General features: G+C 32.7%; 1 long non-coding RNA gene across 1 annotated transcript; it reads right to left on the bottom strand.

The window, feature by feature from the left end:
• Window positions 1-473: 473 nt before the first annotated feature.
• On the bottom strand, window positions 474-5,738 carry LOC127729768 (uncharacterized). Its single transcript, XR_007994826.1, has 3 exons — window positions 5,316-5,738; window positions 4,293-4,310; window positions 474-550 (listed from the first exon to the last, which is right to left on the bottom strand). It is a non-coding gene; the product is annotated as an uncharacterized LOC127729768 (long non-coding RNA).
• Between the last annotated feature and the right edge of the window lie 13,912 nt (window positions 5,739-19,650).

Genomic DNA, 19,650 nt, shown 5'->3' with positions numbered 1-19,650 from the left:
AAGTTGGATGATACCAAACGAGCCAACCAAAACTATAACTCGAGGAAAACTAACAACACAACAGACAATAAAAAGTTCATGTTGATGAATCGTATTACGATGTAACAGTCGGGGGAAAGAGGGCGGGATTGTGGCTTCGACATGTGGACCATATTAAGCATAAAAGTTAAAGAAATATCTTTAGTTGTTTTTTTTTATGTCGCTCAGCATATTAACATCATTTAGTTTCACTGAAGGTTTTTTTTACCAATACATGTATACAACTAGTATAAGTGAAGAAAATTATATAATATTTTTTTCAATCAAAACTTGGATGAAAAAGACGCATAATACATGTACAGTGCCCAATATAGACCTTTACAAATACACAGAAAACTCATCCGCTCCTGGATCTGAATATAACCGCTGCAATTGTACATTAACTTTATATACGTTTATGGTGTAGATGAAATTAAAATTTTAATTTCTTTTACCTGTTCTAATTCATGCCTTGGTCGTAACTTTTCCGACATTTTAAAACAGTTTACTTCTACCACAGGTATACTCTGAACTAATATGAAAGAATACAAAACTAGGTTAGGTACGCATTATCTCGGATACAACAAGGACATATGTACAATGATACGATTATAAATTAAACATTTACAACGCATAATCAAACTTCATTATTTAATTTACATATATTTTAGAGATACTGAACTATGTACATACAATACAAAATAAAGAAGTAAATGGTAAATCAGTGGAGATTTACAATTTGCCAAAAATAATGCAATTACGAAAAAAAAAGTGAGAGTGTTGAGATTAATAAAATTCTCCTCGTATCTAGTCTAATGCAAATGGAAAAATATTGAAGTTATTCAGATGCAGGCGTCGTATGACGTGTTGTTATAGGACCCTCAACATAATGCATCGGAACACACACTTGTACAATACGTATACAAGCACATAAACATAGATGACTCATATAGTCCTGTTCATCACGGGATACAGTCATTCAAATCCAGGGTCACGAAGGGAAGGTGGCCGTGCGTAATGAATGAATATTACACACTAGTACAATAAGTATACAAAGATATATACATAGATGACTCATATAGTACTGTTCATCACGGGACAGTCATTTAAATGCCAGGGTCACAAAGGGGAGGTGATCAACAAAATGCATGAAGTTACCGATAATTATGTGGATTTGTTATAATTTACATACAAACCTACTTGTTATTAGGTAATTACCACTTTTTTACCTTTGGCTAGTTGTTTTGAAAAAAAATGGCATTGTAATTATTTTGATCCCCAAGTGAAGTTTCTCATTTTTTTCATCTCCCTTTACCGTGACAAAAAAAAAAGCTTGACACCCTTTCTTCGAACAGAGCTATGATGAATATCAACATGCCAAAAAAACTTACTTGTGACAAACTGTGAATGCTCACTATTTTCTTTAGTTTATCAGTTTAAAAAATAAGGTGATGTGGTAATAACTATCTATAAAGACCGAAGGACAAAGATGTGAATTATTACACGGCTTTCAACAACGAGCAAAACTATAGTATAGTACGATCATGGAAGTAATATTTAAAAGGAATAACAACGACTAATTAGCATGTATTAACAGCCTGCAGAGCTTTGTACTAAAGTCATATGATTTTATCCAATTATAGTCTCAGCGGCAATACCCCTTTGGTTACTATCTGTGATACCGCGGTTGTAAAATGGCATCTGGAATTTCTTATCAGTCACTTGATTTTATCGAGTCCGGTAATTATAAAGCACCTGTGTGAAATCCGAGGTTTATTAATAAGAAGGTGGCGCTGTATCATATAAAACCTCTACCTTCAGAAAGAAGTCGTATGATGTAAAAAAACTTGAAAAACGGACGAGAATTGTTCAACCTACAACAGTTTAGCATGGAAAATTGTATTTAATTTAGCATATTTTTGCTTTTTACCGTTTGTTTTAAACTGTTCTAAAAGTATTTTCCGGTTAAAAGCGGATCCCGAGTAAAACAGTTAAATACCGATGAATCGATCAGGTTTCACATGATGTTGAACAAAATAATGTAGACAGATGTAGACATAGAATATTTTACTGTTGAAATGTGCCAAGTTTATCGAGATTTATAAAAATATTTACTTTCAAGTAATTGATTACGTTATTGAAACTGGACAATTAAAATCGGGATCATAAGTTCGTAAACATGTTAAATTTATATCTATTTTAAAAAAAGTGTTTACAATTGAATACTAATATTAATGTAGCACGTTACACTGAGCAAAAAGAAAATCAACCATACAAAACGAGCTTGACACTATCTGTCTAACCGCAAATTTATTTTATATGAATTTGTTTATGTACAAATTAAAGAATAGAAACGTTTAAAATTGTGAATATTTGATTTGCCTGGTATACACGGAAGACTTGGATTATTCGTATTTAATAAAAGGGGGTCGACACATATTTTTTTGTACAATCATCTTCTTAACTTTCAGAAATGGCTTCTTAATTAACTGGTTTTAAGTATTAAAATTGAAAATGATCCACCCTTTTTCTTAAATTCAATATGTGATAACTGTCGGCCTAAACTATTAAGATCGAAAAAGACATAAATAGGAAAAATAGACTAAAATCAACATTGAATGACTGACTCTATTCGGTAGCGTACAGCAGCGGAATGTAACGAGTGAACTATTCGGGTTACTTCGTACGTACATACGACAACAACTGGTCTATTCGTAATTTTCCGGGAACACGAAAATGACCGAAAAGTGTCAGTGATTTGATCTATCTCATGCCGAGAGTCAATTACCATGCCATATATTAAACCAATTAACGAGTTATCGAAAGATGGGCGGTAACGCAGATGAAACCTTTGAAGTGACGACGTTGTTATTCCTTTCAATATTACTTCCATGGTACGATATTGCAGAGACCCAATATGACATGTGTGCAATAATTTGAAGAGAATACCAACGGCCTAATTTATATTACAACAATAAACGGAAAATCAATATAATAACAAACAGCAACCAAAAACAATTCCTAAGTCAGGAACTTCTAGCCTTTAGTTATAGTGTTAGTGTTGTGTGTGGTTTTTTTAATTTTGGTTCATTTATATGTTTTGGCGTCCATTTCGCTGAACTAGTATACTTTATTGCCGAGGGGCCAGCTGAAGCCTGCCTCCGGGTGCGGGATTTTCTCGCTGCGTTGAAGACCCATTTATGGCTTGGGCTGTTTTTCTGCTCTTTGGTCGGGATGTTGTCTCTGATACATTTCCAGTTTCCATTCTCAATTATATTTTTTACAGAGTTTGTCTTTAGTGCCGTGTGGAGACAGTAGAGTGCATCCCCGTGCGTAAGGTGTATGCTCTTATAATATCAAGATAAATGAGTGTGTGTCCGAGCGAGAACTTTTTTTCTCTTAACTGTACGGAATATGTCCAATCTAGTATGATGTAGTTAACGTAAATAAACGTGTCAATCCAACAATTCCTAAGAACTTCTGAGAATATAAGTATATTAATTTCTGATCTGTCCAATTTCGGTTTCGGTATATATAGCTGTCACGGAAACCTCTAGAACACTGTAGAGGGGAAACTCCTAGAAAACTCTAGAACGGAAACTTCTAGAATATGGTAGAAGTTAAAATTACACATCGTAGATTATAATCATTCTGGAATCATTATGTAAGTCAAATAGAAAGTTTTAATCATTCATCAGTATCTTTGATTGTTCAAGTGATTTCTAAACTGCACAGTTATAACATTATTTTGTAAACAACTATAAGGCCACACAAAACAAATTAGGCAAAGATAAATAAACTTAATTATTACAATATCATAACAATGTTCATTTCTTTAGGCATATTTATCTAAAACTTATATTTAACTATTCAGCCCCATTCTTCTATCTAGTCCGATGTCAGGCGCAACCCTGATATACCATGTCTTTTGTTTTTTCCTCTGGTTTCTTAGATTACGTATTTTGTCGGGTACTTGATGACGGATAGCGCTTGACATCTTAAGCCGAATAGCTTTATACTTGTATCTGATTCAATTCCTGTGTGCTGTTTCATATTCTGGACGTAAGTCTTTTCTCCTTTCAATTGGAAACACGGATAACAAAATAAAACACAGAAACGGAAAAAATATTCATTACCAAACTCGTTCAAAGGGTATCTACACGTTTCAAACTTCAAAATCATTTATCTAAAAAAACTACAATCGCTAACATTTTCAAAAATAAAAATCGCGGTAACCCTTCTATCGATACGTGTCATACCAAAACATTACTTACATGTCCCAGTCTTTCCACCTACAATACGGTAAGGTCCACGTTTAATGGTCGCAAATTTTCCTTAAATTTTAAAACTGATATAAATTGAAAACTAACAGTTTAATCTTTTTACTTTCATGAAACAAACCGGGATGCGGTATTCAGTATGTAAATGAAACCGGACCTTTTTATTTAAGCGCACACAAGAACACCTGTATCGTTTTAGAAGACCCAATCTATTTAAAAGTATCATTTATCAATAAGATTGATTGAAACAGGTGTACACTTAGCATACTATCAAATAAAAATAACAATTTATAAATGTCGTGTGTCAAAGGCACTTTTCTGGATTCACCTTTAACAGAAACTCTTATACCCAATATTTAAAGCCAGAGATGTACACATCCTGTACAATCACTGGGTCGATGCCACTGCTGGTGGAGTTTTTCTCCCCGAGAGTATCACCAGACCAGTAGTCAGCACTTCTGTGTTGACATAAATTATCATTGAGATGGTCATAATTATAAAGTAACTGTTAACAAATCTTTGGATTTCCGAAATACTAAGGTTTTTCTACCTAAGGAATAGATTTACCTTAGCTGTATTTGGCGAAACTTTTAGGAAAAATTGGGTCCTCAATGCTCTTCAACTTCGTACTTTATTTTGCCTTTTTAACTTTTTTGATTCGAGCGTCACTAATGAGTCTTTTGTAGACCAAACGCGCATCTGGCGTATACAATTTTAATTGATAATGTATCTATGTCAAATGTGTTTGAAAAAGGTGAAATATATGAGTATAATTTGATTTGTAATTTTTGAATTTTGTTATCAATGAAATATGCCATTTGTTCCCCTTGGGAAATGCAGAATGTAATAAAACAGGGCTCCCTAAGTTTGCTTTCCTGAGCTGCTTAGGGATATTGTATAACAGAGGAAATGAATAAAACGATTTATCAATTTAAAAAAAAAAATTAAAAAATTTCACAAAATCTTGTTAAAAAAATAATTAATCCTCCCTATTTAATTAAGTATAAAAAATGTTACCTTTTCTAAACAATAGAAATCATTTGGTCCCTCTTTGTTTTGATCAGCTCACCCCCCTTTACCAGTCTCTGTAGATATGGAACATATATGTGTAATCTGTATTGTTCGTCATTTTATCGGAGAGTTATGATTTTCAACGGTTACTGCAATAATTATTTCCAAATTTATAAACGGACAATATTAGAAACGTTTGTTATACATCATGTCAGTACCGACGTTATGACTACTGAGCTGAGGATACCATCGGGGACTTATGTTCACTATCGCAAACGTGATATATTTGATGAGTCGTGTTGATCATATCAAGAATGTAGACATGTATCGGTAAACGATAGGAATAGAAAAGATCATTTTCATTTCCGCAAAACATGTTTCCTGAGTAAGACATCAGATAAACTGTCATAGTATGGTTAGTAAAGAAAAGTGATGCAATCTATCTATTTTGAATGTAAGTAAGAACTGTAATTACAAAGTCCAACAATTATCTTAAGTACTTTCCATAATGACATTAATTGATTGCGACTTTTACTACTAAAAGGTTCTGACTGCTTAAGGAAGTACACCACTAATTCATGGCCCCATTGCTTTCTATGTTAAATTCCACAATTTCAAGCAGGCACAGCTCTTTTGTTTTAAGTTCAAATAAAGTGACAATCATTGCATGTCAAAGCAACACTTTATGTTGTCTTGTACTGAAAAAATCAACATACCTTTAATGGTATATAAGAAAGAAATGGTTCCCGGAACTTCGGATGTACCAAAACAGGTACTTCAGATCTGGCAAAATGTACCCTCTTTTTTAAATTTGATGCAGATTTTTTAATATTCAAAATTATAAGTCAAAAAGTGATCTACAATGATCACCAGTCATTCAGCTTTCATTTGATACCAAAAATGCTTAAATATTCTACATATTTTGAAAGTTACACTATGCGTAGGAAGTATTTTGTGTTATATTTAACATTGCCATAAAAGCGGGAGGTTTGGCTAGCCACAAAACCAGGTTCAACCCACCATTTTTTCTTTAAATGTCCTGTACCAAGTCAGGAAAATGGCCATTGTTATATTATAGTTCGTTTCTGTGTGTGTTGCATTTTAGTGTTGTGTTTCTGTTGTGTCGTTGTTCTCCTCTTATATTTGATGTGTTTCCCTCAGTTTTAGTTTGTAACCCGGATTTGTTTTTTTTCTCAATCGATTTATAAATTTCGATTAGCGGTATACTAGTGTTGCCTTTATTTACAGCATCTTCGGATTTCCGACAAATTCACAGAAAGTAAAGGTGTCGTTATATAATAAAAGTGATTTGACGAATATTTGATCAGATGCAACCAACAGGTGCATAACAAAATCAATGGTATCCAACAAGTGTCATTTACAGTGAGTTGGATCCAGCATTTTTGGATTTTCCATCGTTTTCAAAATAAAAAAATCTAGCTCCTTTCCGATTTTAGCAACTCTTATATGACCTATTGATGAATAAGATCTTTGTTTATGGTTAACAGGTTCTCATAAATTCTGAGCAACCTGAACCCCACCATCTAAGTATGGTTATCTGTCTGCAGGAAATGGCAAACCAGTCACTTTTATGACTGAAATAACATACAATTTCATTTAATGAAGGTAAAAGTACTCTCTGATCTGTACTTTGTGTCTTTGTTAGTTTGTGCTTTGTATCGATCTGATGAGTTAAGCCCTTTTCAATACATATTTATAGTTTGTTATGTTGAACTGTTACACCACTGTCCAAGCCATAAATGGAGTATATAAACAGAAAAACACTCAAAGGCAAAAACTCTGTCTAATAAAATAATACTACTGGTTCTATTCACTGGTGAAACCGCCACCTATAAATTGTCAGCGATTTTCCACTGACAAAAAAAAATGTAATTTCTTTTTCGATATTTTGCAATTTTCACAAAATCGTGTGCTCCAGCTCGAGGACAAAGTTGAACTTGACAGGTTGGATATTCTTTTTAAGTCTTTTTCACTTTATACATCTTTAACAAATCTATGAACTGATGATCAAACCTGCAAATTTTGTATGTATGCTTCATCTTTGAAACTCTTTTGTTCTTGCATTAAATGATTGGTTGCAGTTTCAGTACTTGCTACCTAAACTAGAGGCTCTCAAGAGCCTGTGTCGCTCACCTGTATTTACTGATGCTTTGGATCATGTTAAATAAGGTTAAAATCATAATTAATAGTATTAGATATTAGATATTATAATGATATCTAAGATAATAACAAACTAGAGACTCTAAAGAGCCTGTGTCGCTCACCTTGGTCTATGTGCATATTAAACAAAGGACACAGATGGATTCATGACAAAATTGTGTTTTGGTGATGGTGATGTGTTTGTAGATCTTACTTTACTGAACATTCTTGCTCCTTACTATTATCTCTATCTATAATGAACTTGGCCTGGTAGTTACAGTGGAAAATATTTTGTAAAAATTTACCAAAATTTACAAAATTTATGAAAATTGTAAAAAATTGACAATAAAGGGCAATAACTCCTGAAGGGGTCAATTGACAATTTTGGTCATGTTGACTTATTTGTAGATCTAACTTTGCTGTACATTATTGCTGTTTACAGTTTATCTCTATCTATAATAATATTCAAGATAATAACCAAAAGCTGCAAAATTTTCTTAAAATTACCAATTCAGGGGCAGCAACCCAACAACGTGTTGCCTGATTGGTCTGAAAATTTCAGGGCAGATAGATCTTGAACTTATGAACAATTTTATCCTCAACAGATTTGCTCTAAATGCTTTGGTTTCAGAGATATGAGCCAAAAACTGCATTTTACCCTATGTACTATTTTTTAGCCATGTCGGCCATCTTGGTTCGCGGGCGGGGTCATCGGACACATTTTTTAAACTAGATACCCTAATGATGATTGTGGACAAGTTTGGTTAAATTTGTCTTAGTAGTTTCAGAGGAGAAGATTTTTGTAAAAGATTACAAAAACTTACGAAAAATGGTTAAAAATTGACTATAAAGGGCAATAACGCCTTAACGGGTCAACTGACCATTTTGGTCAAGTTGACTTATTTGTAGATCTTACTTTGCTGAACAGTATTGCTCTTTACAGTTTATCTCTATCTATAATAATATTCAAGATAATAACCAAAAACTGCAAAATTTCCTTAAAATTACCAATTTAGGGGCAGCAACCCAACAACAGGTTGTCCGATTCATCTGAAAATTTGAGGGCAGATAGATCTTGACCTGATAAACAATTTTATCCAGTCAGATTTGCTCTAAATGCTTTGGTTTCAGAGATATTAGCCAAAATCTACATTTAACCCGTATGTTCTATTTTTAGCTATGGCGGCCATCTTGGTTGGTTGGCCGGGTCACTGGACACATTTTTTAAACTAGATACCCCAATGATGATTGTGGCCAAGTTTGGTCAAATTTGGCCTAGTAGTTTCAGAGAAGAAGATTTTTGTAAAAGTTAACGACGACGACGACGGACGACGGACGCCAAGTGATGAGAAAAGCTCACTTGGCCCTTTGGGCCAGGTGAGCTAAAAACTGCAAAATTTTTGTAAAATTACTAACTCAGGGGCAGCAACCCAACAACGGATTGTCGGATTCGTCTGAAAATTTCAGGGCAGATAAATTTAAATCTGATGAACATTTTTGCCACCTGTCAGATTTGTTCTAAATGCTTAAGTTTCAGAGATATAAACCAAAAACTGCATTTTACCCCTATGTTCTATTTTTAACCAAGTCGGCCATGATGGTTGGAAAGCGGGGTCATCGGACAAATTTTTTAAACTTGATACCCTAATAATGATTATGGCCAAGTATGGTTAAATTTGTCTCAGTAGTTTCAGAGAAGAAGATTTTTGTAAAAGATTTCAAAAATTTACGAAAAATTGTTAAAAATTGACTATTAAGGGCAATAACTCCTAAAGGGGTCGACTGACAATTTTGGTCATGACAACTTATTTGTAGATCTTACTTTGCTGAACATAATTGCTGTTTACAGTTTATCTCTATCTATAATAATATTCAAGATAATAACCAAAAACTGCAAAATTTCCTTAAAATTACCAATTTAGGGGCAGCAACCCAACAACGGGTTGTCCGATTTATCTGAAAATTTGAGGGCAGATAGATCTTGACCTGATAAACAATTTTACCGAAGTCAGATTTGCTCTAAATGCTTTGGTTTCACAGATATAAGCCAAAATCTACATTTTACCCCTACGTTCTATTTTTAGCCATGGCGGCCATCTTGGTTGGTTGGCCGGGTCACTGGACACATTTTTTAAACTAGATACCCCAATGATGATTGTGGCCAAGTTTGGTCAAATTTGGCCCAGTAGTTTCAGAGGAGAAGATTTTTGTAAAAGTTAACGACGACGACGACGGACGCCAAGTGATGAGAAAAGCTCACTTGGCCCTTTGGGCCAGGTGAGCTAAAAACTGCAAAATTTTTGTAAAATTACTAACTCAGGGGCAGCAACCCAACAACGGATTGTCGGATTCGTCTGAAAATTTCAGGGCAGATAAATTTAAATCTGATGAACATTTTTGCCACCTGTCAGATTTGTTCTAAATGCTTAAGTTTCAGAGATATAAACCAAAAACTGCATTTTACCCCTATGTTCTATTTTTAACCAAGTCGGCCATGATGGTTGGAAGGCGGGGTCATCGGACAAATTTTTTAAACTTGATACCCTAATAATGATTATGGCCAAGTATGGTTAAATTTGTCTCAGTAGTTTCAGAGAAGAAGATTTTTGTAAAAGATTACAAAAATTTACGAAAAATTGTTAAAAATTGACTATTAAGGGCAATAACTCCTAAAGGGGTCGACTGACAATTTTGGTCATGACAACTTATTTGTAGATCTTACTTTGCTGAACATAATTGCTGTTTACAGTTTATCTCTATCTATAATAATATTCAAGATAATAACCAAAAACTGCAAAATTTCCTTAAAATTACCAATTTAGGGGCAGCAACCCAACAACGGGTTGTCCGATTTATCTGAAAATTTGAGGGCAGATAGATCTTGACCTGATAAACAATTTTACCGAAGTCAGATTTGCTCTAAATGCTTTGGTTTCACAGATATAAGCCAAAATCTACATTTTACCCCTACGTTCTATTTTTAGCCATGGCGGCCATCTTGGTTGGTTGGCCGGGTCACTGGACACATTTTTTAAACTAGATACCCCAATGATGATTGTGGCCAAGTTTGGTCAAATTTGGCCCAGTAGTTTCAGAGGAGAAGATTTTTGTAAAAGTTAACGACGACGACGACGGACGCCAAGTGATGAGAAAAGCTCACTTGGCCCTTTGGGCCAGGTGAGCTAAAAACTGCAAAATTTTTGTAAAATTACTAACTCAGGGGCAGCAACCCAACAACGGATTGTCGGATTCGTCTGAAAATTTCAGGGCAGATAAATTTAAATCTGATGAACATTTTTGCCACCTGTCAGATTTGTTCTAAATGCTTAAGTTTCAGAGATATAAACCAAAAACTGCATTTTACCCCTATGTTCTATTTTTAACCAAGTCGGCCATGATGGTTGGAAGGCGGGGTCATCGGACAAATTTTTTAAACTTGATACCCTAATAATGATTATGGCCAAGTATGGTTAAATTTGTCTCAGTAGTTTCAGAGAAGAAGATTTTTGTAAAAGATTACAAAAATTTACGAAAAATTGTTAAAAATTGACTATTAAGGGCAATAACTCCTAAAGGGGTCGACTGACAATTTTGGTCATGACAACTTATTTGTAGATCTTACTTTGCTGAACATAATTGCTGTTTACAGTTTATCTCTATCTATAAAAATATTCAAGATAATAACCAATAAAATGCTTCGCTGGGGCGCAGCTTGATACGACCGCAGAGGTCGAACCCTGAACAGTTGGGGCAAGTATGGACACAACATTCAAGCTTGATACAGCTCTGAATTTGGATTGTTATTAAATATTTGACACAGCATAGGTTTCTGACACAGAAAGAATGTGGTCTAAGAACTTGAATTTTTTTAATTTACCTATTATGGTCCAATGTCCAAAATCAAAATACATGGTTAGATTCAGCATATCAAAGAACCCCATATATTCAATTTTTGTTAAAATCAAACAAAGTTTAATTTTGGACCCCAACTTGGACAAACTTGAAAACTGGGCCCATAATCAAAAATCTAAACACATGTTAAGATTCAGCATATCAAAGAACCCCAAGAATTCAATTTTTGCTAAAATCAAACTAAGTTTTATTTTGGACCCTTTGGACCTTAATGTAGACCAATTTAAAAAACGGGACTTAAAATTAAAAATCTAAATACACGGTTAGATTTGGAATATCAAAGAACCCCATATATTCAATTTTTGATGAAATCAAACAAAGTTTAATTTTGGACCCTTTTGACCTCAATATGAACCAATTTGATAGCGGGGCCCACAAATAAAAAATCTAAATTCATGGTAAGATTCAGCATATCAAAGAACCCCATATATTCAATTTTTGTTGAAATCAAAAAAAGTTTAATTTTGGACCCCAACTTGGACCAACTTGAAAACTGGGCCCATAATCAAAAATCTAAACACATGTTTAGATTCAGCATATCAAAGAACCCCATAAATTCAATTTTTGTTAAAATCAAACTAAGTTTAATTTTGGACCCTTTGGACCTCAATGAAGACCAATTTAAAAAACGGGACCCAAATTAAAAATCTAAAAACACGGTTAGATTTGGCATATCAAAGAACCCCAATAATTCAATTTTTGATGAAATCAAACAAAGTTTAATTTTTTAATTTTGGACCCCAATTTAGACCAACTTAAAAACTGGGCCCATAATCAAAAATCTAAATACATGTTTAGATTCAGCATATCAAAGAACCCCATATATTCAATTTTTGTTGAAATCAAACAAAGTTTAAATACTGGACCCTATCTTGGACCAACTTGAAAACTGGGCCCATAATCAAAAATCTAAACACATGTTTAGATTCAGCATATCAAAGAACCCCAATAATTCAATTTTTGTTAAAATCAAACTAAGTTTAATTTTGGACCCTTTGGACCTTAATGCAGACCAATTTAAAAAACAGGACCCAAAATTAAAAATCTAAGTACACTGTTAGATTTGGAATATCAAAGAACCCCAATAATTCAATTTTAGATGAAATCAAACAAAGTTTAATTTTGGACCCTTTTGACCTCAATATGAACCAATTTGATAACGGGGTCCACAAATAAAAAATTTAAATACATGGTTAGATTCAGTATATCAAAGAACCCCATATATTCAATTTTTGTTGAAATCAAACAAAGTTTAATTTTGGACCCCAATTTGGACCAACTTGAAAACTGGGCCAAAAATCAAAAATCTAAATACATGTTTAGATTCAGCATATCAAAGAACCTCATATATTCAATTTTTGCTAAAATCAAACAAAGTTTTATTTTGGACCCTTTGGACCTTAATGTAGACCAATTTGAAAACTGGACCCAAAATTAAAAATCTAAATACACTGTTAGATTCGGCATAACAAATAAATAAATGTGATCAAACATTTTACAAATCTAATGCGCCATACTGTGCAATTAAAGATTACTTCTTGAAATTTTTCAATATTTGAAATTTGAAAAAAAAATAATATTTGAAGAATAATTCTTTTTAATTTCTGAAATCTGAAATGAGAAAAAATTGACCCCCGACAATTTCTTTTTATCCCCCCCTCTTTTTTCCCCCAAAAAAATCTTTCCCTCAAGATATGGTCATAATCTCAATTCAAATTTCCAATGGAGTTGGCAACCATAATTACCCATTTAAATTTACCATAGTGCTAACTTAATCTATTTTATAATAGAATTAAAAATATAGTGTCAAATCTTTCATATGGATTTTTTTGTAAAAAAAAAAGATGCAACATTTGCAGATATTATTACTGGTCTTCCTTTATAAATATGCATTTCTTTAAACATAATTTAAAAGCAGTGTAAGGGAAGTAACCAAAACGTTGTATTTGGATTACCTCCCTTACACTGTTTTAAATTATCTGTATTGTTCATTAACCATTACTTTATACATAATTTAAAAGCAGTGTAAGGGAGATAATTTCAATGATGTATTTGATTTATCTCCCTTACACTGCTTTAAATTATGTTTTGTACTAAAGTATTTGTCCATTAACCAGGACAACCTTGTTTTTCCCCCTTTTTTGCCCCTAATTCCTAAACGGTTTGAACCATAACCCCCGTAAGCAAATCCTAACCATCCCTTTGTGGTATGGAAACTTGTAGTATAATTTCAGAGAGATCCATACACCGTTCCACAGTTATTGTCTGGAAACTAGAAAATGCTTATTTTTGGCCCCTTTTTGGCCCCTTATTCCTTAACTGTTGGTACCATAACCCCCAAAATCAATCCCCACCTTCCTTTTGTGGTATTTAACCTTATGGTCAAATTTCAAAAAGATCCATTCACTTAAACTAAAGTAAGAGTGCGAAAACCAATGTGTCTTCGGACAACGACGACGACGACGACGCCAACGTCATACCAATATACGACCACAAAATTTTTTTGCGGTCGTATAAAAACTGCAAAATTTCCTTAAAATTACCAATTCAGGGGCAGCAACCCACCAACAGGTTGTCAGATTTGTCTGAAAATTTCAGGGCAGATAGATCTTGACCTGATAATCAATTTTACCCCTGTCAGATTTACTCTAAATGCTTTGGTTTCAGAGTTATACGCCAAAATCTACATTTTACCCCTATGTTCTATTTTTAGCCATGGCGGCCATCTTGGTTGGTTGGCGGGGTCATCAGGCACAATTTTTAAACTAGATACCCTAATGATGATTGTGGCCAAGTTTGGTTAAATTTGGCCCAGTGGTTTCAGAGGAGAAGATTTTGGTAAAAAGCTAATGACGACGGACGACGACGACGGACACTAAGTGATGAGAAAAGCTCACTTGGCCCTTCGGGCCAGGTGAGCTAAAAACCAGGCCGCTGTAAGATATTGAATAACTTAGACAGTTATGGAATATTTGTTTCACAGATGACGGATTAGTTCCAATTGTCGTAACCACAATCTGGTCCTCTTTTCCTCGAGTGTGACATAACCAAGTGTGTACTTTCATGAGCAAAACGACATCGGCCACACATGATCTGCTTACCCTTCTGGGGGCACTTGAGAACACCCCGGGTTTTGGTGGGGTTCTTGTTATTCAGTCTTTAGTTTTCTATGTTGTATTTTGTATACTGTTCTTCATCTTTTAGTTTTTTTTATTTTGCCATGGCATTGTAAGTTTGTCAACTTAGGAGTTTGAATACACCTTTGGAATCTTTCCGCCTCTCTTTTCAAGATGTCATTCACACTATGAGCTGACCAGTCATTGCTCTCACTTCTACATGATACCTGCTTAATAGAGTAGCTGTATAATCTCAAGTGAGCAAGGAACACAAAAAATTTCAGGACAAAGACAACTTAAAATGAATCAAATATTTTACATATTTATTTTGTTTCAATCATTTAAAATAAAATCAATAACATATGTATACAACAATTTTCTTCTGTATAAACTTCTTCAAATGCTCTCAAAAACAACCTGGAAAAAGTAACAACAATGGCACATATAAAATATAAGTATGATAAAATATAAACATCCTGAAAATAAACAATCAATAAAGAGTAATTACAATAACAATATACTTTGAAAGACAAAATATATATACCACAAAACAGTAAAGCAGTGAACTTTATACCTCGAAATAATTCATTTTGTTTGCAAAGAAGTGATAAAAAAACCCAAACAAACATCATGAAAAGATCAATCGATATGATTACACTCAAAATATATATTTTAAAAAGATAAAATTTACAAACTGCAAGAATTGATTTATTTTGATCACACCATCAACTTTAAGGAATCTGACAAATCAAATGCTTGAGCATGTTTATACATGAGTGTCAAAATAACTAGATGCAAAATCGTGACAATATATTGAAAGACATTTGCGAAAGAAGTAACACTAGTAATACTAGTTATCTAAAAATTTGACAGGAAACGAGTTCACATGAGTTTTTTATTTTTTTTTAGTGTTGATGTTTTCACTATCAAAATCTTTTAAGAAATAGTATTGTTTCAAGAATGTAATCATGTTCCGAGGGATTTAGTAAGGATGCTTTAATGAAATCACAAAAAGAAAAGAAAAGTAAAAATAAGAAAGCTGCATGACTTTATAATAATGAAAACAGGTCAACAGACATGACCGGTTAACATCCTTAAGACGGTAGATTCCAAAGAAAGCTGTAAGAAATGAAGCTAGAAGAAATTTCAGTAAAGTAGGAATTAATGACTATCCAATGATTAAAAGTAGTCATCATACTGAAAATAATCAGGAATATGCAATTAAAAGGACAGATCAGGCAATTTTACTGTAGTGAACTAATAAAATAGGGATTTATTTCATTGATGTGAACCAAATACAGCTCAAAGGAAGAAGACACTAACACTGTTAAAATACATCACCTAGAGAATCGGTACTATAAAATAGCACAAAGCATAGAATTCCTTCTCCCTCAGTTACGCTTGAAATGGAGACATAACAATTTCTAAACACTAAACAAAATCATACAAAGTCTTACCTACTCCTCATCTAATAAACTGGTTTATATCAAATGAATAGTTGTTCAGCAGCTATTCCAGGAGAACAAGATAAACCAATCATATGCACATTCCAATTGTTTCAAGAAGAAATTGGAATATTGTAGCAAGAATTATATCAGAAATCAGTAAGAAATGGTCCTGCAGAAAAACTGGCAACAAGATATCCATAGGGGTATAAAATTACCTAAAATATGATGATTAAAGTCCCATATCTCTGGAAAAGAAATGGAAAGGGAGCTCACTTTCACAAATCCCAACAACAGTGTAAAGTTTGAAGAACAATGATATAAGAATAGTGTAATTGGTGTGCAACATGTTAAAAATTGCTTTAAATCAGAACTCTACAGTTAATTTACTCTGGCATGACAAATGGGAACGTTTTCAAAATTCAAAGGGAGTTTTATTACCAATCCCGAAGACAGTATTAATTTTCTTCTGAATCTGTGTAATTTTCTCATATAAACAATTATAAAACAAGCTCCATTTAAACCTATCAAATTAAAAGTGCAGTATTTGTCTATTGGAGTTTAACATGATAGACTACTTTGTATTCAAATATCTAGTTTGCAAATATAAATGGCATATCATACCAAATTCATATTTTCATGACATTTGTTCTATAATGATGAATCTTGTCTAAGTTATAAACTTCAAGGATCATTTTATAAAAAGTTGCATTTACAAGCAAGTCATAATATATAATGCCAGCATCCAAACTAGCCATAGCATATATAACATGACTAGGCCATACAAACATTTGTGTTGCGATAAAAATATGGTCAATTTGTAAATTATTGTTAAAATTAATGCCCCCTCTGCTTCGACGGGGGCATAGAAATATATATCTTTTATTGATATTTTCAGTAAGATCTGTAAAAGCATATGATTATTAATATCTTAACAATATATTTTAATGGTCATTATGTCTAGATCGGTCTAAACAATGCAACCATTTCTATTTTACATAGCTGACTTAAGTGCTATGAAAATTAACTAAAATGGGCTAAAAATTTGGTCTGTTGAGTGACCATAAAAACATTTTTTTTTTATTTAGCCTTAAAGAAGTCATATGACAATTATTATAGACTATTAAGTGTTAAAAAATATTGTACCAGCTCAGTTTGTATAGAACTAGAACATGCTATAATGCTGACAAGATAAAAATCATAATTATTTAGGCAAATAGTTTGGTCCTGTCCATTGTGCTAAAATAAAAATGTACAGCAACATAAAAAAATATTTAATATATAATATTTTATTCTACTATAGTAAATTGCATCATTAGAAATTGACAAAAGAATGTTTTTTTACACTAATGCTTGCTTGAAAATGAACAAAATTTTAACATATTCATGAATTAAGAAAAATAACATACTTAAAAGTTATTTAAACAACATTTTTCCACATTTATTACAAAATTATATCAAACATCTAATGTTTCAAATATACAGACTAGATTATGTAAAGTGAATTCATACAAAAGTTCAAAACTCTATAAAATGATCCCTAAAAATTTAAGTAAATAAAGATGGTTGTGTTGTGTTGATAAATACCTGCCCCTAAGCACCATTATAAAGCAAATGACTAGACTAACATTTAATATAATGCTATTAGACTGCAAAAAAATAAAAAAAAAGTAAAGCAATTAAAATTTAAGGAAATGTTAAAACGGCAAAGCCACATGTGTCAACAAGTAAGCAGATATACATTTTCCCCAAAAAGCTAATATGAAGTTGGGTATCTAATACAAACAATTTTTTTTTAATTGATATAAATTTTCTTGAAACTTAATAATTTGTCTAGGAGACACAGATGACCAGCATGTGAAAAAATGTAGAAGTCAAGGGGAAGACTTATTTTACAGACAGCAGGAGGTTTGAACAACCAATACGGCATTATAGTCACATAACTCCAATCAGGGACAAAAACCATAATTTGGCATATAATTTAAAAAGTTCACAATTTCATAATGAACATGTGCATTAAGTTTAAAGTTCATGTGACTACAACTTCATGGTAAACTTCCTTGATCAATAACTTTAACCTGATATGGGAAAATGAAGGGAAGCAAAAACCAGAAAACATAATGCCCCCTCCCTACTATTGTAGATGGGGCATAGAAAAAATTTCAGAAAACATAATAATTCACTATATTATTAACAAAAATGTGATACCAATTTTGTGATGCACATGTGTTTCTGAAATATCCTTTATTAGGAATACTCGAGACAAAAAAAAATATTGACAAAACTAATGACCCTAGTAGTGAATTGTACACAAAGCAATAGAAAGATTGAAAATATCTAAACAAAAATATTGATCCCAGAAAACACAAAAGAAAACAAGGAATTGTGGAAAAGGTTTCTTACAAATACGAGGAAAAAATAAATTAGTCAATTTCTGAAAGTCTGGAGTAGCACTATATATTTTATTTTTACGGTATAAAGTAGCAAAGTAATGCCTGTACTCCAGTATTTAACATTAATACCTGCTAACTTGGTGGCATTACGTTAATATGATGACTATCTGTGTATTCCAACACAACTACAGGACCAAAGGAATCCTGTATAATTATATTTTAGCGATGATAATTTTGACTACAATTTTTGACACATATTGTGCCTGCTCCTTTTGAACAAAGCAACATCTAAATGTGGACCTCATACTCATAGCATGATTTAAATATGTTGATGCAACATTTGACATTATCTGATGCCAAATTCAAAGTTTTTGAAGCATAACTAAACATTCTTCCTTCTAAGGAAAAAGGGAAGGGTGGTTAGTCTTTTAATTTGCAGCTAACTTAATCTATTGTCATCATATCAACAAAACAATTTTAGAAAATAAAAGAAAAAACTGAAAGTAAAAATTGTGCATAACACAGTAAAAGTACTACTTCATTATATTATACATAGCACTAAGGATGGCTTATCCATGATAAATGTTAAAATTGTTTTACCTGAAGATGCCTCCTATTCAGAGTGCCATCTCTAATGAAGATACAAAATATATGAAAAAGCTAATTTTATTGTTGCTTCTAAGGCCAATCTTTTCCATTAAGTGTAATTTTTAATTTTCTAGTATTGGCAGGTAACAGTTTCCAAAAACTACCATTTAAAGTCAAATTATTCCTATTAAGATATTAATTTTCTTGATTCTTGGCTTAAAATATCTAGTTTTTGGCCCTAAGGAACTTATAATGTTGTATCAGTAAAAACCCTTTTTCAAAATTTTGGTTTTTAAATTCTTTTTAATACCAAACCTTTTTATCTTTCAGTTTGCTTCAAGTCAAGAAGTGCCACCTCCTTCTAAAAAGGTCTATGTAGCTGTAGCACCCACCCCAAGGTTGGACACACCACATGTAAATTAAAGCATTTCTCCCATCTTTTTCTTCTTTTTGAATTTTTTGCAAGATTTAATTGATGTAGGTAAGGCTAATCTACCTGAATTTGGATAAGGAGCCACAAAATAACACTTGATAAATTGTGTGCATATGAAGCACCTTTCTGAATAAACCTTCATCGAGATTGCTCAAACCTATACCTTTGGAAGCCAATGATACATTTCACCCCAATTAAAATATATTAAACTTAATTTGGGTTGAATAATTAAACCCTATTTCATGTGTGTGAGGGTATCTGTTTGCCAATCTAATTCTATCTTGAATTCACTCC

Source organism: Mytilus californianus, unplaced genomic scaffold (assembly GCF_021869535.1).
Source record: "Mytilus californianus isolate M0D057914Y unplaced genomic scaffold, xbMytCali1.0.p SCAF_2, whole genome shotgun sequence".
In the NCBI taxonomy this organism is placed as follows: Eukaryota; Metazoa; Mollusca; class Bivalvia; order Mytilida; family Mytilidae; genus Mytilus; species Mytilus californianus.
Note: the sequence above shows the minus strand (reverse complement) of the source record. Positions and strands in the feature narration are given on the sequence as shown.